The sequence below is a fragment of the Talpa occidentalis genome, unplaced genomic scaffold (assembly GCF_014898055.3).
Source record: "Talpa occidentalis isolate TD23 unplaced genomic scaffold, MPIMG_talOcc4v2.1 talOcc4.6, whole genome shotgun sequence".
NCBI lineage: Eukaryota > Metazoa > Chordata > Mammalia > Eulipotyphla > Talpidae > Talpa > Talpa occidentalis.
In genome coordinates, this window is record NW_023604972.1 from 89984780 (window position 1) to 90008437 (window position 23658).

Here is a 23658-nt window from a genome sequence, read left to right on the forward strand (position 1 = left end):
AGAATTTCTCTTTGAAAATAAGATGGGAAAGGGGATCAAATGAGAAGGAAGACCCTTTGATTCCCTACCCAGTAATTCATTTAAAAATAATTTTCTGCCCCTGTAAATTCCCTCTTTTGAGAGAGTTGGCGGCCTCATAATTAAGTTCAACAACCTATTTCCCTTATGACCAAAGGAGGCCCCAAAATTCTGTTCTGCAAAACAATGAGTGTAAAAAAGTGACGAGTCATTCTGTAGGGTTCTGAATGGAACACCAGTTAACCATCAGAACTGAAGTCGAGCATGCCTGCTGTGTGCCAGGCACTGTCCTTTCTGTGACATAACTCACAACCTCACAACCAGAGGGGGGAATTGGCTTAGGGGAGCTTGCCCCAGTAATGGCAGGGCAAAGACTGGAACCCTCTGGCCTGTCACTACTGGCTTCAAGTTCAAACTCCAGGAAAGTAAAGAGGTTTCATTAGAAGACTAGCTTACTTTATTATAATTAGGTTTTTCCTGGTCCCTTATTTAGGTTTTATAAATTCCTGCTATGAGTGAGATCATCCGGTAATTATCTTTTTCTTTCTGGCTTATTTCACTGAGCATGATCCCTTCCAGCTCCATCCATATTGCTGCAAATGGCATGAGTTTATCTTTTTTGATTGCTGAGTAATATTCCATTGTGTATATGTACCACATCTTCTTGATCCAGTCATCTATTTTTGGGTATTTGGGTCAACAAGCAACTATAAACCAGAGATACACTACAGGGTGGGAGGAGGGAGTAGGATCAAAACAAGGAAGGTGGGAATTGTATGGAGACTATAACCAAGATGAAAATGCATACATTGTGCAAAAATGAAAAATGACATAAAAATGTATAAAATTAAAAAATTTTTTTAAATGTAAAAAAAATAAAAATGAAAAATTGAAAAAAAAGACTAGCTTAAAGGAAGTATTTCTACATTCAAGTACTATGATATAGGAATTATGCTTTGTTGGTCTTTTTACAATAGAGTTTGTTGTTTATATACTTACATATAATTCATGTAATGGTCACTTGTTATAGATGTTTAAAAAACAAAACACTGGGCCTCCCTGGTGGTACAAAGGGTTAAGACACAACCTCTGAAGCTAACAGCAGCCACTGCAGCATGAGTTCGATCCCTGGTCAGGGAGATACCCACATGGCGCAGCAGACCTCTCCTGACTTGCCAGCTGCTCCCCTCAGCAGTATATTTCAGTACATCTGCCTGTTCTGCTCCCCACTCTGTCTCTGGTGAATCCTCTCACCGCCCACACCTCTGGCCTGTACCCCAGTTCTTCTATGCATAAATAAATAACTCTTTAAAAAAACAATACTATGTACAAATGGAATTGCAACAAAAGCTTAAGCCAGGACATACATATTTCCAGCAGTGACGGCACTGGGAGGCCCCTCCCCTTATCTCAGGGCCACCCCTGGGTGATGCTGCACTGGAACAAAAGGCTGTGGGACCACCCGGGCCACTCTAATCATCTTGTGAAATATAGATTGGCGAGAATGTAAAAGGTGAAAGACCAGCAGAGAAATGGTTACAATCACCCAGTAGGAGGATGATGCCAGCTGAGACCATGGCGGTACGGTTAAGGACAGTGCGAGGTGGTTGAATTCCAAACATATTTTAACATTAAAGTCAATAGGATCTGTTGAAGAGTTGCAGTGGGGTATGAAAGTGAGAGAGAAATCCTGAATGATTCCCAGGTTTTTGACCTGAGTAACCAGATGTTGAAACTGCATTGACAGAGAGGGACAAAGCCATGGGAAGGTCAGGCTTGGAGAGAGATTCTCAGGAACTCAATGTTGACTCCATTAATATTGAGTTGCCCATTAGCCATCCAACAAGGAGATAAATTAGGCAGTTAAACGTATGCCTCCGAGGTTAGGGGAGACACCCGCCCGGAGATGTAAATCTGGAAGTTTTCAGCATGTAGGAATATTTAAAACTCCAAACTCAGAATATCATCACCAAAGTGAATAATGATAGAAAAGCTAGGCAGTGTTACTCAAGATACAATCCACTGATCAGTATCGGCACCACCTGGGAAATGGTTAGATATGCAAATTCTTGGGCCTGCCTACACCTATTGGATCAGAAACTCCTGGGGTGGGCCCTTCACTCCACGTTTTAACAAGCCCTCCAGGTGGTAACTTCGCCTACTAACTGCTGAGACACACTGATTTAGAAATTAGGAAGGGAGGAAAAACCTGATAAGGGCCAGCCAGAAAGGAGGAGGAAGGCCAGAGAGTGTGGTGTGTTGGAAACCAAGCCAGTAGTCATGTGCACCATGTCACATGCTCCTGAGCGCTGTCCAGTGGGTTGAACAGCGTGAGGTCATTGGTGCTGTCTGCAGGTTTTGGTGGAGTTGTGTGTAGACGTCATGGAGAACATAATGGAGATAAATGGGGGTGAGGGAGAGCAATTGGAGACCTTAAAGATGGAGGAGGAGTTTTGCTTTAAAGATAAGTGGAGGGCCTCCCCGGTGGCGCAGCGGTTGAGCGCTGAGCACCGGTTCGATCCCCGGTTGCTCCCTGGCCACCTGAGGAGGGTCCCACATGGCGTGCAGACCTCACCTGCCGCCCGCTGCTCCCCTCAGCCCACTGCTCCCCTCAGCAGTGTACTTCGGTCCTTCTGCCTGCTCTGCTCCCCGCTCTGGCTCTGGTGTATTCTCTCACCCTCCCGCGCTTCTGACTGTACCCAGTGCTTGTATAAATAAATGAATAAATCTTTAAAAAAAAAAAAGATAAGTGGAAATAGGCAGAATCTGGAGAGGGACAATCTAAGTGTGGAATTGAAAAAGAACTTATTTTTTTAAGAAGGAAGCAATAATAGTACATTTTTATGATGGTGGAACTGATCCAGGACAGAGGCAGAAAGCATTTACTGAGACTCCCAAACTTGGCTGGGACTTGATCAGGCTGCAGAATGGACCCTGCAGTGGCCCACTGGATTGGCATCTTCCTTCCCATTAGACTATCCTTTCCCTCCGTCTGGGCAGCTTTACTATTCTGAGGGTAAAGGGTGATGCCTAAGGGGATGGAAAATGCTCTAATTAATTAGATATTTATCCAAATCTTTCATTTATGTCCTGGACCTGGGTTTCTGGAAGGTAGAAACTGAAAGTTTGATGTCCTTGTCTTCTTTGCCTGGGAGGTAGCATCATCCTTTCCAGGTGGCAATAGAGCAAAAGACAGTGCACAGACAGTTGCAGAGGTGGGGTGAATGTGGGAGGAATCAGAGCAGCAAAAAGCACCTCAAATTTATCCTGCCACCTGGGCATGGATACCTCATTTTACCCCAAGTGGCAAAACCAGCACAATGACCTACATGCTTTGGTACTTGCACTTGAGTGACTGCATGTTGATGGTAAAAAAGACCCAGACGCACCAGAGGGCAGAAGGAGGGGTCCCGAGGCAGGAGCCTGAGGGCAGCATGTTCCCATGTGACTCCTGGCGTCTTCTCAGAGCACATGCTTGTCTGGGGAGGTTTGCTTGTGCACTTCCCTGTGACAATCTACCTGGGAGGCCTCATCCCACTTGGCATTGACCCACTCCAAAGAGGCCCCACTTGAAAACCTCGTTTTTCTTACAACAGATGGTGGGTTTCAGTCCAGATGCCTTAGACATGTTTCCAGTGTATGTGCGCGCTCTGGTCGGGAGGGAAACAGAGCCAAAAAATGCTGGGAGAGTGTGCAAGTCCCCCAAACCCCCCTCCAGTTCTTTGAACAGGTTTGTTTTCTCCTACACTCTTGGCTGACAGCTGCCAGGTTGCTCAAGTGCAGTGTGTGAGCGGCTGAGACTGGCGTCTGGATCCCTTACAACTTTCTAGGGGGAAACACTCCTCAGTACCTTAGGGGACTCTTGCATCTCTGGGGTGGTTTTAGGTGGAACAGCAATTTCTAAACTTTCCTTAGTCAGAAGTCTATCAATAATGCAGACTTCCAAGTCTTACCCCAAGATCTGGGCTGTGGTCTAAGACCAGTGTTTTAAATCAGCACCTGCCCACGTGATTCTGACACAGGTGTTCCCAGACCACTTTTTGGGAATCATAGTGGTGGGGACTCTGGTGGTTCTTCATGAGGCCAGTGGTGAGGACCCCTGGGTTTCAATCCAGTCACCTGCCGGGTCCCTGTCTAGAGATAATTCCTAAATCCCAGAACCCACCTATTTCTCACTAATAAACAGCCAGTGACTACAGAGGCCTCTTAGATCTGCCTTCCACTTTCCCACGCAGCGTGTGGGCAATGTGAATTGCATGTGTCCACAAGACCTCACAAAACAGGTGTCTGGAAGCTGATATGTATAAACAAGGAAAAAGACACCCCTGGGCTTGCTTTCCCAGTGCCGAGGCACTTACTGGTCAGCCTCACACTTGTTTATAGACTGTCCTGCGTTTGTGTTGCTTCATCTATGTGTCTGTCTCCCAAACAAGCTAGAGTTTCTTTGATTGGGGAGGTGGGGAATGTCCCCACTAGCGTGGGAGTCTGTTAGTTTTGCAGCCCCCATGGATCACGCCTTCTGGAATTCATGCCTCTGTGCAGTCTCCTCCCTTGTGTCTAAGGCATCTGGACTGGGGGGGAATGTCTTCATGCCCCCTCACCTGCCCCATTTACCCCACAGCATCTACTACGTAATTGGTGCTCAATATAGAATGTGTGTTTCTAACTTATAATCAGGTTGCTTCTAAAAGTTCATTCTGAAGTCAGTTATTGGAATCTTGTTTCTCATTAGACACTGTTATAAAGGTAGCTGCATTCCCAGGCCAGCCTCCAAATGTCTATTTAACTGGCAATGGAGCTGAACTATAGTTCTAAGAGCACTACAGAACCTATAATCATCTATACTGTTGCCTTTATGGGAAAATGTGTTCCAGATTCCAGTTGAAGATGCCAGGAACTCATTTTTCTGGCCATGGTTCCAGGACAAGACTTGACCCATTTGCCATTAGGATGCCCCCCATATGTATTATGTGCACACACCCATTGGGCTGTTTTCTCAAGGGGGGCTCCAAAGGTAGGGAAGGGGTGGTGCACACATCTATTGGGGGTTGAATGGGGAGAAAGAGCAAGGCCTATTCTTATCAGAAGTGCTTCTACTAGGTGTGAGTCAGGAGGAAGGATCTGGATGAAAGTAGATGTTAGGGCTGGCAGGTCAGGGGGTGGTCCTGACATGAGGGTGGAGGATCCAGAGGACACTAACTTCCTGGACTGTGGTAGCAGAGGTCAGTCAGGGGGCTCACAAGCTGTGGCTGCCACCTTGGCCAGGGTCCCAGCTCAAGCCTATAGATGTGTTTGGCTATTTATTGCACAAACCACCCCAAAAATAAAACAACCACCATTTTTATTTGCTCATGAGTGTGCAACGTGGGCTCGCTGGTGGTCATTGAGTGGCTGCATTCAGCTGCCAGGAGGCTGTGGTCTGGATGCTGGACTTACTGGACTGTCTCTCTTTTGGGAATTTCAGGGTTTTCTCCTCCTCTATGCGGTCTCTCCAGCAGACTAGTAAGATTCTTACATGGCAGCTCAGAATATTTGGGAAGCAAAAATAGAAATTTCCAGGCCTTCTAAAAGCTATTCTGACCACTGGCACAGCTTCACTTTTGGTTAAAGTGGTCACAGGGTAGCCCAGACACAAGGGAAGGGACTGCACAGAGGCATGAATTCTAGAAGGCATGATCCACGGGGGCTGCAAAAGTAACAGACTCCCACGGCTGGTGCCGTTCCAGATGTGCGAGAGCCTCCAAAACCAAGAGTATTTACTAAAAAGTCTCCATTACAACCACTACAACCATATTGCTGACATTCCTAGAAGAAGTCTCTAAATACTGTTTTTTTAACTTGTCATTGCTCTTCATGTCAAAAAGTGATTTCTGGCTGCAAAATCAATCCCGTCACTTTCTCCTTTACATCTTCTCAGCCTATTCTAGACACAATTACCTATTTTATGGAGGCGGTGTTCTCAGACTTAATGTCATGACACCTTGGCAAATTACAGTGGGTTTTGAACTATCCCCCCATAAAAGTACATAAAACCCCATCGTTTGCAAATGACTATTTTAATGGTCAACTAAAGGAGATTCAAAGTTGGCCCTAGAATAAGGGTCCCCTCAGATTCATGCACTTACCTGAAGGGAAACAGAGAAGGAGTTGGTGTTAGTACTTGGGGAACTATATCAGCCTCCCCCAATCTCCTTTCTCCTTTAAGTAAAACTTGTTTTATTTTGGGGTGTCAATAAGGCCAGCCTCTCTTCCAGCTACTGTGGCTATGTGACTAAATTCTGGCTCGTGAGATAAAAGGGAATGTCTGGGATTTCTAGAAAGATGACTGAAGGACCTTGATTTAAACAGGAAGGGATTCCTGGGTCTTATTTTGGATTCCTTCTTCCTGTTGTCTATATTATGAATGCAATGACTGGATCTCCACCAGGCCTGTGGAATCATGAGGTAATGCATTAAAAGCTCATTTCCTTTTAGTGCTAAATGATATTCCTTTGTCTGCCTGTACCACCATTTATATATACACTTGCCTACTGAGGGACATTTTGGTTACTTTCAAGTTTTAACAAATATGAATAATACCTCTATAAACATCTGTGTGCAAAATTTTATGTTTATGTATGTTTTCACCTCCTTTGGATAAATACCAAATGGCTCAATTGCAGGATGGTGCAGTAAGAGTATGTTTAGTTTTGTAAGAATCTGCCAAACTGTATTCCAAAGTGGCTGTACCATTTGGTATTCCCACCCGCAAGGAATGAGAGTTCCTGTTGCTCCACATCCTTACCAGCATTAGATGTTGACAATATTCCAGATTTTCGTCATCTTAATAGGTTTAAAATTGTATACCATTTTTTAAAATTGGCATTTCTCTTATGACAGATGACATGGAGCATCTTTGCATGTGCTTTGGCATCTGTATGTCTTTTTGGTGAATGATCTTCTCAGGTCTTTGGCCCATTTTTAAATTGGGTTATTTGTTTTCTTATTGTTGAGTTTTAAGAGTTCTTTGCATATTTTGTATAAGAGTCCTTTACAGATGTATCTTTGACAACTATTTTTTCCAAATCTGTTACCTCTCTTTTCATTCTGTTAACATTATCTTTCAAAGAGCAGAAGCTTTTCATGTTTTTGAAGTCCAGTTTGCCAAGTCTCTCTTCCGTGGATCAGGCATTGGTGTTGTGCCTACAAGTCATCTCCTTACTCATATCATACAGGTTTCTTCCTGTGTCGTCTTCTAGAAGTTTCATAGTTTTGCATTTTACTTTTAAGTCTATGATCCATTTTGAGTTACTTTTTGTGGATAAGTGTAACATCTATGGATTCATTTGTTTGCCTATGGATATTTAGTTATTATAGCAACATTTATTGAAGGGACCACTATTTTTTTATCTGTATTTTTCCTCATGTATCTCCATCGAATAGCTAAATGCCTGACAAAGTATAAATTTAATAATTATTTGTTGACTGCAGGAATACATGAACCCTCCTTGAGGTTTTGCACAGTCTGGAATGCCTTTCTCTTTCCTGTTTACAACTACACTTCTCTGCTATATGGCCTGTGTTCACCATTTCCAAGGCTAAGACATATAAGCTTAGTGACCAAACTCCTATTAGAACATGAGCAATACTTGCTGAATGGACAGTGTGTTTGTTTCATATCAAAAGCAATGTTTTACTTGGGTACAGTTAGAAGAATAGTCTTACTGGAAGGGGAGGGGCCATTTGCCACAACCTTGTCATTTTTTAAGGCAGACAAAGGTGGGCATGTGACTTGAACAAGGGGAGAGAGAGGGAGAGATGGAGGTGACTAGAAAGTTGGTTACTCTGGGCCCACCTGGTGGCTCAAGGGGTTACATCTCAGCACTAAGAGGTTATCCATAGCCACTGCAGCATGAGTTTGATCCCTGGCCAGGGAGCTAACCCACATGGCACAGCCGACCTCTCCTGTCTCGCCCGCTGCTCCCCTCAGCAGTGTATTTCAGTCAATCTGCCTGTTCTGTCCCCCACTCTGTCTCCTGTGAATCCTCTCAACGCCCCATACCTCTGGCCTGTACTCCAGTTCTTGTATGCATAAATAAATAAATATTTTTTACAAAAGAGATGGTTACTCGGTAATTGAGGAAAAGGGATCTCTCAGCATTGCCATGAGGGAGACAGGGGCTGAGGGAGCAGTTCCCCCAAATTAGGAAACTGAATGCAATTTCCATATGGATAGAAAACCAATTTGGGTAGTGATAAAATCTATGCCCACCCCCCTGCTACCCCGGAGGCATCTGCAATGGGGCTGTTTCTCCATTCTTCCCATATCACTTTATTGTGGTTATCAAGTGGCCCCGTAACCACGATCTCTCTATCATTCCTGTCATTTCCCCCATATTTTCTTGGTTACAAGGAAAACATCTTATTTCAGTTATTTGAAGCCTGAAAGTAGAAACTGATCATACATAGTAATTTTCTTTTTCATAACCCAGACAGTTAAACTGATAGTCCCTTACTTATTTTATTTAGTTTTTAATCTAGGCCTTTATGAAGACAATAAAAAGGCTTGATGAGAGTAATTGAGCTAATACTCCGAAGTATTAGAAAACAGTTGAGATATTAATTGCATGTCATTAATAAAAAAGTACATCCGGAATTCACTGAGGCTCCTGAATTGCCTCTCACTGAGGCTGGAGACAGCCTTTCACCCTGGGGCTGTGCTGGTCTATCTGGAGCTTCCTGAGGGGCCCTGAGGATTTTGTCTCCAGAAGTCTCATCTGGATGGAATGTGTGTTTCCTGCTTCAGTGTGCTCATAACTAAGTTTTACTTTGGGCTTATAATTTGTCCAAATGCAGGTTTTGAGGATTATGTTTTATGAATTGTTCTGCAAAGTACTGGCTGTCACTCAGGGATGTGGTGACCTTGGAACTTGAGGGCTCGTGATTATTTCACAAAATCAGCATCCTCTGCTCTGGCACCATTTTCAAATCCCGGGAAGAGCCCTTTAAATACTGATTGCCTGAAAAGAGCCTCTTTCTGCTTGAACTTTTAACTAAAAAGGGAGCTATGCATCCTGAGGGCAGGCCTGGTGGGAAGGAAGAGCACTTGGGCAGCTTTTCTACTCAACAGGAGGTGTCCATACAGTGCTAAGACCAGGGGCCCGACGGACAGAGGCTATTCCTCTGAAGCTTGTAAGACCTGTTACTGCTCCTTATAACATATCACAAATGACTTTTGTTTGCTGATAATGTGAATGTTTCTTATAGATGATTGTTTTGATGTTTGTGTCCAAACATGGTTTGGCTGATAGCACATATTTCTTTAATGTTTATCTTTTTGAGTGCTACCCCAAGTTTTCAGTTTTTAGAAAAGTAACTGCTAGTTTGATTGTCCATTATTAAACACAAACAAAAACTGATTTTTTATGAAGATGATAACTCACCAGAAGCTTCAGAGACAGGACTGAGATGAGCTTTGAACAAGGGTAGATTTCAGTATGACTTTCCTATTGGAGTTTTTGCCTTCAGTAAATGTAGGCATTCTAGAAACAGAAGCACAAGGTAAACAAGCATTTAGTCACATTTTCCAAGGGATGAGCTGAACTCCAAAAGTGCATAAGCACCTCACATAGATTCACAATGGTGCTGCTGCTGACAAGGATCTCAACCTTTTACTTAGAGAAATCTGCAAGTTTTTGGAGATAAACACATCTGGATGGGCTGGAAGCTAGTCGTATAACTATGAACAAATCCAATGCTCCTGTCCAAAAAGAATTATAAAGGGGCTGGCTGAGATTTGTTTAAAGAGGCTGAATATCATCTGCCTTTCTTTTTGCTTACCTCTGTTGTTTATTTGATTTCTTTTCATAGGAATCTATATCATCACTCCAACATGTGTAAGAAAAACAACCCTCAGGTCTAAACATATTTACTTCTCAGCTCTTGTCATACAGCTAGGGCTTGGGAAGTGAATGCCAAACACACTGTAAATCCCCGCATGCATGCTGAATGCATACCATCAACAGAGGCTTGGCAGTGACAGTCTGGGACTCGGGCTGGTGGGGCGGTTTTGGGGCAGTATCCACCACTGAAAGGCACTGGCCCCTCTGAGCTTTAACTGCACCCTGAAAAATGACAGCAACATTTGTTTTATGACTTTCTGATTTTTAGAAACCTTTAGAATTAATTATAATCAAGCACTAAAACACAAATTGAGAACTCTGATCTACTGGCACATATGTCAGAATGTAGAATGTTTTTTTCCACTCTGATGATGTCAGTGTTTTTCATGCATTTAAAAATATTTTTAGTTTTAGTTTTTTTTTCAGCTTGTGTTCCAGCTAGCTAGCTTTCAATTATCATTTTCTCCAAGTGGCTTCTAATTTCACAAACACTCTGAATAAACTCATTGCGCAGGAATTAAGGCTGTGAGAACAATCTTGCTTATGGGGTCTCATCTGCGCCAAGTTGTCACGTTCCCTCATAAGAAAACTGGTCTCAGAGGGAACCCTCTACATACATGAGAATAGGAGGCAGCAAGGCTCCGGTTACCAGCTAGGGCTCAGGGAAGGACTCCAAGCCCGAGGGGCCAACAGAAAACAGCAATGAAGGGACCTCGGCCTCAGGGACTAGAGAAACCCCCGCAGATTACCAGAAAAGAATTCAATGTAATGTGAGGCTAACTCTTCCTCCTGCCATAGATAAACCCCCAAATCATAGTGATTCAACTCCTGAGAGTTCTATCTTTGCTCACATAAATTTCAAGCCAGGTATTCTCGATTGATTGACAGTTCTCTCTACATAGTGATTCAGTGACCCCAGAACCTTTCAACATACGGGAAAGGCACTTATCACTTCTGCCTAAAATCCACTAGTCAGGAATTGATCATCTGACCATATTAACTCAGCAAATCTAGTCGCATGTCCAGAAAGCTATGTGTCCAGGAGGAAGAAGAAACAGGTTTGGTGGCCAGTTAGCCAAATCCTGCCACACTCAGCTAAAAGAGAACAAGACAGAACTACAGTTATTATAATTAATGCATAAGAGGAATGTTCTCCACAACCAGTGTGATGTGACCGAATGTTCTGCCTGGGACATTAGCTCACTCAGTCTGTCTCAGCGCTGCCCCAATCCTGCAGGTGGGAGAAGAGGGACATAGAGGAATTGAAGACAAATCTGTAGTCGGGCATCTGATAAAACCATCACCGCTGACTTAAAATATACTTCTATCTTAGAAAGCTGATAATTGCTGAAATGCCTATCCATTTCAAAACCATCAAAGGGGTACTTATTATTGGTGCATTTATTTATTTCCCTCTCATTAAAATGAAGAGACCAAGTACGAATAGTTCTATGCAAGTATGTGGACAGGTCAGTGGATTTGGTGTCGAAGCTCATAGCTGTTTCTAATAGCAAGTAGCCCTCTCTGCAAGGGAGCCAGTTGCTACAGATGCACAATATTACTCATCAGAAAGATAGACCCCTTGTAGATTTTCTATCATTGACATACCCTTGAATAGAATGGGTGGAAAGAAAAGAAACCTGAAAAAGATTTGCAAAACCTTGGGCAACAAAATAAGACAGAAGAAAAACTATTTTGGGGTAAAGAGGCAGAAGTTTATAGGTGAGACTTTAATTTGAAATGAATTCCTAATTTGAGGAGAGAATGACCAGGACTTTGGAAAATAAATAAGGCAGAAGTTAGGGCTTGGTGGCTTATTAGATAAAAGTTTAAAACAGGAGAAAAGCAATTACCTAAGGGGAAAAGACACTGAGTAGACATACTTATTTTAAAAAAATCAACAAGATTCATATACATAATCCAGACTGAGAAGGCCAAAATAGAATCCCTAAAAGAATGAGTAGGTAAGTGCAGATTCTGGGACAGTGCTTTAAAACTGAGTCAGAAAATGTCACCTTGCCAGCTTGTAAAACTACTTGAACTGCGTGCGTGGCTTCTGACTTTAGACCTGAATCCAGGATTCTGTATAGACAATGGGAACTTCAGGTTGAACGAAAACAGGAATGTTAATGAAGATCAAGAGTATTTTGGACATCAAATGATGCTTACAAAATGGCAGTTTGATTAGTTAAGTATAAGTGAATCAAAAACACATGAATAAAATGTCTCTTGAAGCACATGCATGTTGTTTAAGTATAAATGAATCAGAAACACATGGGTAAAATTTCTCTTGCAGCAGATCGATGGTTTTGAAGAATCAAGGCTAGAAAGTGCTGCCATCATGCATTTGGGGATGTGATGGGTGAATGAGATGGAAAGATATTTTGAGATGTTCTGCTCAAACCTAACCACTAATGGGTTCTCATAATCCTGCTTTTGTCATTTACATGGAAGGACTTCTATCTTCAGTGTCCACATTTTGGCAACTTTTCTTCACTGAATGTCACTAACATCAATCTGAAAGAAATTTCCAGACCTCTATATAGGTGGCTACTAATAATACCATTTTTTAAAAAATAATTTTTGTTTAAAGATTTATTTATTTTTATACAAGAGCTGGGTTACAGGCCAGAGGCACGGGAGGGTGAGAGGATTCACCAGAGACAGAGTGGGGAACAGAACAGGCATACTGACGAAATACACTGCTGAGGGGAGCAGCGGGCGAGACAGGAGAGGTCTGCCGCGCCATGTGGGAATTTCCCTGGCCGGCCGGAAATCGAACCCGAGCCCCGCGCTGCAAGGCTGCAGACAGCTTCACAGCACTGCTCTCAACCTGCTGCGCCACAGGGGAGGCCCAGTACTGCTTCTTAATTGTAGTTTGACTCTAGCGTGGCACTGGCCCTGATATCTATCAGCATGGTGTAGCTTTCCTTGAATCTCTTGGAAATAGCACCTACAATGAACTGCACTTACTCCATCCCTCTCAACATGTTAAATGTATAAGTGGATTTTAGTCATGTCTTTGGTCACAGAGGCAGAGATCACCAGATCCTGAGCGCTCAGCAGCTGCTACTGCTCTCTATAGAGATGGAAACTGAGGCAAGAACAAAGTTCCTTTGCCTTGAGCTCTGTCCCCAACAGCCATGGGAAATCCCCGGCCCTGGTGATTTGGGCCATGGACGCATGAGCATGAAGCACTCCTGCACTCCTGAGAAGAAAACCACCCTCTCCAGGCCAGTTTCCTAGAAAGAGAATGTGAGTCACAAATTTGAGCCACATATATAACACTTACTCTCCTAGAAGCAAGTGAAATTAATAATAGTTTGCTTAGCCCAATATATCTAAAATATCACCATTTCAATACTTAATCAATATTAAACTTTTATTAATAAGGTATTTCACATGATAAAATATATGCTGCTTTTGAAATTCTGTGTCTATTTTCAGTCAGAGCCAATCTCAACAGCAACATGGCCACTTCTGGCAAGTGCCTGCCATATTAGACAGGACAGATCTAAACTAGCTGTTAACACTGACCTTGAGGTGGCATCTGATGGCAGGATAAAGATTATGTTGAATTAATGCGAGTAAAGCAGCTAAGGGGAAAGAATCCTCATTGTTGAAAGGAATGTTTCTAACAGTGGAATCTCTGAAACTTCTGTGTCAAAATCACCTGTGATACATTTTATTTTTTTTAAAAAATGCAAGATCCTGGGTTGGACCCTAAATTTACCCAATCGGGACTTCTAAGTTTGACATTTGGGAATCCGCATTTTTAAAGCTTCTGACCCTTCCCTTACACACTTATGCTCTGTTACCCAGAAGGGAAGTCAGCCACAGGGGCCACTTTACTCAGAGGGGGAGAAGCTGTATTTTCTTTGCTCCAATAGTATTTTTTAAATGCTTGAGATCTTGTTTTAGAATTGGGGTATCATCCGTACACACACCCCACACACACACACACTCGCATTCACACATGTGCATAGACCTTTGGAGTTTCTTGAAATGTGAAAAAACCTATAAAGCTGGAGTCTACATTTTGACATGGCAGCGACTGGGTGGAGGTGAATGGAGGGTATTCTCTAGACTGCACAAGGGCTGATCAGTTTGTGACTGTCCCAACCAGCCCATTTCACCCCTCTATGTTACATGCTAGCCTCAATAGACTTTTAAAAATATCTTTTTTCTTAATTTTATAATTTCAGACTTAGAGAAAAATTACAAGGATACTTCAGAGATTTTCCCACATACACTTTATTCAGCTCCGCAAATGTTAAACTCTTCCAGAACCATGGCGCATTTGTCAAAACTAGGACGTGAATATAGGAGGATTACTATTAACTAGACTATGGACTTTATTCAGATTCTCACCATTTCTTCCATTAACCACCCTTTATTGTTTCAGGATCCAGTCCAAGTTTCTGCTCTGTGGCCTTTTGAGGTTCCCCCAGACCCTGGTTAGGGCAGCGGACTTTAGCTGCCCACCACATGCCTCCTTTCTTCTGTTCCTTTTCTGTAGGCCCTGCAGGACCAGGTGACTCCTCCCAAGTGATAGAAAACTCCACACACTTTTTAATTCCCCCAGCCTCACTGACTGTACAACAACAGCTGCAAATTGAAGAACAATCTTCACACCTCCAGTGTGGAAAGAACTCTCCTTTACAGGGGCGGAGGGAGGGACAGGAGGGGAGGGCGCCGGTTAGGCACACCTGCACTCACTAATGGCTATGCCAGTAGCACCATCTTCTAATACATAGGACAGCTTTGTGATTTATCTGTGAAGATTATTATGTGACTACAGCATTCAGGTGGGACGTGAGGTGCTGAACTTGTGGCCGCACAACTTTCTATATGTATGTTCTTTCCAGAGAGCTACCTAACTCAATGTATTTTTGAGAGTATGTGGAAATGCTTAAATATACTGCATCTGACTCTCCCATCATCCTAAGTAGTGAAATTTAGACAGTGAACTTTCACTTTCCTTTCTGGTTCAGCTTAACATGTAAATTTTCTTTCAGTCTAGGAGGACTAGACCTCTTGAGAAAATGCTTTTATTTCTTGGCCAACCTTTCCTTGAGCAGAATCCCAATTTTGCAAGACCTAAAACCACTAACTAGCATATATGCTGATTTGCCTTAACTGCAAGAACAAATCCAATTAACAAATCCGCAAGGAATTGGGCTGGAACTGAGCCATCCTTCCAGGTGGAAACATCTTTCTGTTAGACATACTTCTTGGACTAATCACCCCCAATCCTCTAATTGTCCAGATAAGCCATGTCCTGACTAGGGAATGTAGAGTCTAACGAGTCCATCTTCACAAACTCTGTGGACTGACATCTACCCCATTCAAAGTCTTTCTTTCTAATTTCTGGGGCTGTTTCCTTCTGATTCTTACACCTTAAATAATTCAATGAACCAATTAAAGTAAAAGCTTCTCCGCATGCAGTGGAGTTCTGCAAAGGACGCCAGTAAAGATACATAACACCTTCTTGATCCAGTCATCTATGTCCTTCTCTTGTTTTATTGCCCTGGCTAGGACCTTCAGTATTATATCGAAGAGCAGTGGTGAGAGAGGACGTTCTTGTCTTGTTCCTGATTTTAAAGGAAAGGCCTTCAGCTTTTCACCACTGAGAATAATATTGGCAGTGGGTTTGTCATATATGGCTTTTATCATGTTAAGATATGTTCCTTCTATCCCGAGAATTTCAAGGGCCTTCATCATAAATGAATGTTGGACTTTGTCGAATGCTTTCTCAGCATCTATTGATATGATCATATGGTTTTTATTTTTCTTTTTGTTGATGTGTTGGATTACACTGATGGAAGATGTGGCACATATACACAATGGAATATTATTCAGCAATCAAAAAAGATAAACTCATGCCTTTTGCAGCAATGTGGATGGAACTAGAAGCAATTATGCTCAGTGAAATAAGCCAGAATGAAAAAGAAAAGTATTGGATGGTTTCACTTACAGCAGGAATATAGGGAAACCCAGTAAGACATCAGTGTCAAAAAATAATAACGATACAAAACACAACAAAGAACAAATGGACAATTACAAATGAGAGACATCCTGCAGGGGAGGAGGAGGGAGAGAGATCAGAGGGAGGGAGGGAGGAGCACAGGGGACTGAGGTGATGGTGCATGGGTGCATTGGTATAGGAAACTTTATGGGGACTACACCTGAGGAGGTGGGGGGGAAACAAATATTGTTTAAAAAGGAACACTGATGTAAAAAATTAAAAATAATAATATTGAAAAAAAAAATACATAACAGACAAGATACAAACAAACCTAATAACTCAATGGGTTGGTTTGGGCTAGTGTGAATGGGCCATCAGTGTCCTCTGTTTTAAGTACCTGCAATGCAAACAGAGTACCTCAGGTTCCTAGATTACTGTTTGGCAGTTTAGCCTCCGTGTGTTGCTGTATCTTAAAGGAGATTAAGACTTGCCAAGAATGCTCCCAAGAATGTATACACTATTTACAGACAACACTCTTCCTTTATAAAGCATCAGCTCATTTTCAGTTTATTGGCTGATACTTGAGCTTCCTCAAAAGGTTGGATCTACCTTGCACAAGACAAGGACATTGCCTTGAAAATGAGTTCACATAGGTAAAGGAGTTTCAGCTTTTCAGAATTCTTTTCAACCTATTATTTTCTGCTCTTCTCTCAGTGACCTTGGGAGGAGGATAAGGTATAGGGTAAGAATTATTATGATATATCAGATAGAGAAACTTCATTCCTAAGAGCTAATAGATAACTTTTCTAAGGTTATGTGCCTTTCTGGAAATATTCTGGAAAAAGAAAAAGTAGTTTTGTCTCAAGATTTCCAAAACATGTTCTGTCACAGTGACCTGTGGGCCCCCAGGGGCCAATGTGATTTCTCCCTTCTTCCCAGCAAAATGTTTCACTTTGGAGCACATTAAAAAGTGTTACCCATTCTAGGGCTCTTTATATCGTAATGGAAGTCAGAACTTTCAGCTGAAGCTACAGCAGCAGTAGAATTCACAGCTAACTGTGAGTAGAAGGGGAGCCTGGAGCAATGGCCTCCCCTGATTCTTTGTGTTTGCTTGTTTTATTTGTGTTTGGAGTCTGGGCAGGATGGCATGGAGCTCTGTGAAATCCAAGGCATCAGAGAATGCTGGCCTGGGGCAGACATGCTCCTGTTAATCTTAACAGACTGGTCTTGCTGGGTTCAACTTCCAAAGTCAAAGTTAGTGATGAGGTCCTGATTAGAGACCTTCTTAGACTCATGTAACCAATTAGATCAAAAAAATTAATTACACAAGGAGTCTGTTGATTCCAAGGTAACATTTGCTTTTGCTTTATTTCTACTAACTGGACAAAATCATTACACCAGTACAAAAATAAATAAATAAAATCATTGTTTTAATTCTCTGCTAGAATAAAAAGCTAGTGGTTCTGCCCTAATTCTAAAAAGATGCTTCCCAGTTAAACAGTGTTGAAATAAAAAGAAAAAGAAAGTGCCAGAATTTGAATATATTTTGCTTTCACATCCCCCGATGTCTGCCCAGCTCCCTCTTCCTAAAGTTTCCCATGGGTTCTCATTTTCCCAAAATTTCCCACCAGTATCTTAGAGACTGTGGGGAGAGGTAGTGCCCTGCATTTAGTCTCTAGAAGCCAGTTGCCTTCATGTGGTCTGCATGTGTTCATGATGACATGTCTGCATCTGGGGTGCCTGGAGCCCTGTCTGGGAGCCCATGACAACTCAATCTCAGGCCAGAGGATGGGGAAATATATTGGATGATTACAATTCCCTTTAGGCAAGGAGACTCTGGCATTCGGATGTCCACATCTGTGAAACCCATTACGTCTCTGCTTCTAGTGAATATTACAAGAACAGCCATCAATCTGGCTCAATCATGCCTCCTTCCTGGCTGCTCTTCTCTGGTCTGATCCAGTCTGTGCTTAACAACATATTGGGGTGTGTTAGTCTCTTGTTGGGGCTCTTTAGTCAGCTTTCTGCCTATGGTTGCCGGAAAAGTTAAGCCAGTCCACTTTGTACCGTGAATCCACTGTTCCTGAGATGCCTGAGGTCTGGTATCACACTAAGGGTTAATTGCTGGGGAAGAAACATGTGTTCTAGATTTAACTTATCTGGCCCCTAGCACTTCATGTCTGTAACAGTGCTTCACAATCATTAGAATACGTAAGCATTAGCTGAAGAGTTTAAAACACCCTCCTTGAGCCCCATCCCCATGAATGCAGATTTAGTAGGTCTAGGGAGGCCCCTGAGAATTTATTGATCACACAGTGAATAGCACTGTTCTATTCCCTTTGCATCAAAAAGTGTGGTCCTCATATCACCAGCATTGCCATCTCCAGGGAGTCTGTTAGAATTACCAATTCTAGGACTCCACCCAGACCCGCTGAATGTGAATTTATATTTTAACAAGGGCAGTCTTTGTGCCTTAAAGTTTTGCTTGGGTCTATATGATTCATTTTGTGCTGAACACAGAGTCTATTATGGAGTTGGAAAGATCCTTAATTCAGATGCTCTGGGTCTCTGCTTTCATGATGGTAAATTATTTCTGTATTGTTTTGCATGATCAATTTTCTGGATAACTGTCTTATACCTAAATTGTAATGACCTCAAAAGGTAATAGTTACATCCTAAAATCCTTGCACAAAATATCCTGCATATAGAAAGCATTTGTTGGTCAATTGGTTGACTGAAACTATTGCAAAGACATCTTATAAATGAAAACACAGTCTCTGTTTCATTCATAAAGAAAGCTGTATCATCAGTTTGGATCTGTGTTAAGTTTTTCATGTAAATTTACAAAACAGAAAGCTGAGAACAATCTCAAATTTGCTCTTACTGGCATGATACCCCTATTCTGAGAGTATGTTGCTTATTGTGTCAAGGTACCTACAGTAAATAAAGAGTTGGCTGAGAAGCCCTCATTCCTTCTCATTCTATCCAGTGCTATATTTGAGAAGTTTTACTCCAAGGAATAACATAATCTCTAAATCAGGAGATCTTTCAAAACAAACAAAACTCTACTCAAAAACAGTTACTGCTTATGTCATCAGTGTTTTCAAATTGACTCTATTATTCTTTAGGCATTTGATAAAGGCCTCATCTAACCTTAATGCTTGAATCAGAAATACCTTCCAAAACTGGTTGACTTGCTCTCACCCAAAGCTGGAAACTTGGTTCTTGCAGGCCCATGAGAGCCAGGAAAGGCAGAGCCCATTCAACGACAAATATTTATTGGTTGCTTGGTAGGAGTCAGTATGGCACCTGCTGGTGGCATTGGCATCACTGTAACAGGGTGGTCCCCAAGAAAAGGGAAAGTTTCAGGTTCCCTGCCCCACCCAAAGGAGGGTGGAGCTAAAGAGAAGGAAAAAGCTGGAGAAGAGCCTGAGGAAGGGAGGAAGCAGGATGGAGAGCCATAAAGAGACCTGGAGGAGGCACATGGAGCTGAGAGACATGTTAAGAAACTGCACTTGCCTTTTGGTCGTGGACTGGGTGACACAGATGTGGATGAGAGACCCGTGGGCAGGTGACAATGGAGGTGTTTGTCTTGATTTTGATTTTGCTCTTTTCCTTCCAGACCTTGTCTGGTTGTTTCTGACCCTTTTCTGTGGGTCCATGCCAAAAGGTGTTTTAGATTAGTGGCAGACTTTCAGGTCTTGCTCTGGGCCAATCCCGTTTGGGTGGACTTTTACCCAGGAGGGGACGGGTAACTTTGGGTGCTTGATTTAGAAACTAGATTCTTTGTCTTTCCTGTGTTGTTTACTAATTGCATTAAAGTTCCTTTCCATTAAAGTCTTATATGTTTTGTGTTGATGTGGCAGATGGCAGAACCTATTTAGAGCAGGCAGGTTTAGGGGCTCTGAGATGCCCCTCTCCCTGCCCTATAACATTACCTGGTAGTTTGTCAGAGCTGCAGACTCTCAGACCCCAGCCTGAATCAGAATCTGTATCCTAGCAATTTGGTTGCACATTGAAAGATGAGAAGCACTGGCATAAAAGGTATCTCCATAGACAGGGCAAGACAGCACATTGAAGTTAAGACCTTAGAGATAACAAGAAGGAGCCAGTTATTCGGCTAGTAAAGCACAGGAGATAGAATATACTGGACCAAGACATGAGTGGGGAAGAATAGAAAGCAGGCTGTGTGGTTGGAACACGGCAGAGAGGGGCAGCCTGGTGAGAGAAGAAATTAAAAACATTACCAGGAAACTGATCCTATGTCACATCTGGAAACCTCTGTTGAGAGCTTGGATGTTTCTCTAAGAGCAAGATAAAGCACTGGTAGAGTTCAAGCAGGAAGAATATTATCTGATTCAGATTTGAGATCAATTTTTTTTAATAATAAATTTTATTTTTATATTCCCCATACAATTTCAACCCCCCCATTTTGACCCCAAGCCCTCCCCTCCCTCCACCCACCCCCCCAAAAGTGTCTCTGGTTCATAGATTTTTGTTGATTTTGATTTTCACTTTCTTATAGTTATTCATTTTCCTGGTCCCTTATTTAAGTTTTCTAGATTCCTGCTATGAGTGAGACCATCCGGTATTTTTCTTTTTCTTTCTGACTTATTTCACTGAGCATGATCCCTTCCAGCGCCATCCATGTTGCTGCAAATTGCATGTGTTTATCTTTTTTGAATGCTGAGTAATATTCCATGGTGTATATGTACCACATCTTCTTGATCCAGTCATCTATTTTTGGGCATTTGGGTTGTTTCCAAAGCTTAGCTATTGTAAACAGTGCTGCTATAAACATAGGGGTGCAGGTGTTCTTTGGAATTGATGTTTCTGTGTCCTTTGGGTAAATACCTAGGAGTGGAATTGCTGGATCCTATGGAAGCTCTATGTTTAGTAGGTCAAGAAATCTCCACACAGCTCTCCATAGTGGTTGGACCAGTTTGCACTCCCACCAACAGTGCAGGAGAGTTCCTTTTTCTCCACACCCTCGCCAACATTTGTTGTTGCTAGTTTTTTTAATATGTGCCATTCTCACTGGTGTAAGATGGTATCTCATGGTAGTTTTGATTTGCATTTCCCTGATTACAAGTGATGTTGAACATTTTTTCATATGCCTGTTGGCCATTTGCATTTCCTCTTCAGAGAAGTTTCTTTTTAGCTCTTCTGCCCATTTTTTGACTGGATTATTTTCTTTGCTGTTGTTGAGTCTCATCAGCTCTTTGCAGATTTTTGTGATCAATCCTTTATCATTAGTGTTGTGTGCAAAAATGTTCTCCCAGTTGGTGGGGTTTCTCTTTGTTTTTGTTATTGTCTCTTTTGCTGTGCAGAAGCTCTTTATTTGATGTAGTCCCAGCTGTTTATCTTTGCCTTCACTATCACTGCTTTGGGTGATGTGTCTGTAAAGATGTCTTTGATGTGAAAATCACGTAGTGTTTCGCCTATATTTCCTTCTATGTATTTTATGGTTTCAGGTTTTATGTCTAGTTCTTTAATCCATTTTGAGTTGGTTTTTGTGTATGGTGTGAGGTAGTAGTCAAGCTTCATTCTTTTGCATGTAGCGACCCAGTTTTCCCAGCACCATTTATTGAACAGACTTTCTTTGCTCCAATGCATATTCTTTGCTCCTTTGTCAAATATTAGTTGACCATAAATCTGTGGGTTTATTTCTGGATTTTCTATTCGATTACATTGGTCTGTGTGTCAGTTCTTGTTCCAATACCATGCAGTTTTGATGATTATGGCTTTGTAGTATAGCCTGAAATCTGGGAGTGTGATGCCTCCATTCCTTCTTTTTTTTTTTCAGGAGAGCTTTGGCTATTCGGGGTTTTTGGTGATTCCATATGAATTTCATCAATAATTGTTCTATTTCTTTGAAGAATGACATTGAGATTTTGATTGGAATAGCATTGAATCTGTATATTGCTTTTGGTAGGATGGCCATTTTAATAATGTTTATTCTTCCAATCCATGAGCAGGGGATGTCTTTCCATTTCTTTGTATCTTCTTCTATTTCTTTTAATAGTGTTTTATAGTTTTCTTTGTAAAGGTCCTTTACCTCTTTTGTTAGATTTATTCCCAAGTATGTGATTTTTTTTTGTTTCGATAATAAAGGGGATTTTTTTTTCATTTCTTCTTCTTCAGATTTATTGTTAGTGTATAGGAAGGCTTCTGACTTTTGCATGTTGATTTTGTATCCTGCCACTTTGCTGAACTGATTGATGAGTTCAATTAGTTTTTCTATGGAGTTTTTGGGGTTCTCTATGTATATTATCATATCATCTGCAAATAGTGATAGTTTGACTTCTTCTTTTCCTATTTGGATTCGTTGTATGTGTTTCTCTTGTCTTATTGCTCTGGCTAGGACTTTCAGTATTATATTGAAAAGCATTGGTGAGAGTGGACATCCTTGTCTTGTTCCAGATCTTAATGGAAATGCTTTCAGCTTTTCACCATTGAGAATGATACTGGCTGTTGGCTTGTCGTATATGGCCTTTATGATGTTGAGGTATGTTCCTCATATCCCAAGAATTTCAAGGGCTTTTATCATGAATGGGTGTTGCACTTTGTCGAAAGCTTTCTCGGCATCTATTGATATTATCATGTGGTTTTTATATTTCTTTTTGTTGATGTGTTGGATAACGTTGATTGATTTTCGGATGTTGAACCATCCTTGTGTCCCTGGAATGAATCCTACTTGGTCGTGGTGAATTATCTTATGGATACACTGTTGGATTCTGATAGCTAAAATTTTATTGAGGATTTTTGCATCAGTGTTCATTAGGGAGATTGGCCTATAGTTTTCTTTTTTTGTGTTGTCCTTGTTCGGTTTTGGTATTAGTGTAATGTTGGCTTCATAGAACGTGTTAGGTATTATACCTTCCTTCTCAATTTTTTGGAAGAGTTTGTGAAGGATAGGCACCAATTCGTCTCTGAATGTTTGGTAGAATTCATTTGTAAATCCATCAGGTCCTGGGATTTTGTTTTTGGGGAGGTTTTTGATTACCATTTCAATTTTGCTAATTGTAATTGGTCTGTTTAGGTGCTCTATTTCTTCTTTATCTAGCTTTGGGTGATTGTAGAGTTGTAGGAATTTGTCCATCTCCTCTAGATTGTTGAACTTGTTTCCATATAACTGTTCATAGTAGTTATTAATTATTCTTTTGATTTCTGCTGTGTCCGTTGTGATTTCTCCTCTTTCATTTATTATCCTATTTATTTGTGCTTTCTCCCTTTTTGCCCTTGTGAGCCTGGCTAGGGGTTTATCTATTTTATTTATTTTTTCAAAGAACCAGCTCTTGGTTTCATTGATCTTTTGGATTGTTTTTTTAGTTTCGATTTCATTTATTTCTGCTTTGTTTTTATTATTTCTTCTCTTCTACTGGTTTTGGGGTTTTTTTGTTGTTCTTTTTCTAGATCTTTGAGCTTCGAGATTAGGTTGTTTCTTTGAGTTCTTTCTTGTTTCTTGATGTGAGCATCTATTGCTATATATTTTCCTCTTATTACTGCTTTTGCTGCATCCCATACATTTAGGAAATTGGTGTCCTCCTTGTCATTCAATTCAAAGAATTTTTTAATTTCTTCTTTGATCTCCTCGTTAGTCCAGTGGACTTCCAGTAGTGTGGGTTTCAATCTCCACGAGGTAGGAGAGTAAGTTGCCTTCTTTTTATGGTTTATTTCTAGTTTGATGCCTTCATGGTCAGAAAAGATGGTTGGTATGATTTCAATCTTGGTGTATCTGTTGATGTTTGTTTTGTGCCCCAGTATATGATCGATCCTAGAGAATGATCC

General features: G+C 41.5%; 1 pseudogene; it reads left to right on the forward strand.

Moving 5' to 3' along the window:
* Positions 1-1593: 1593 nt before the first annotated feature.
* Positions 1594-23658, forward strand: part of LOC119260419 (uracil-DNA glycosylase-like) — a 30131-nt pseudogene continuing 8066 nt past the window's right edge.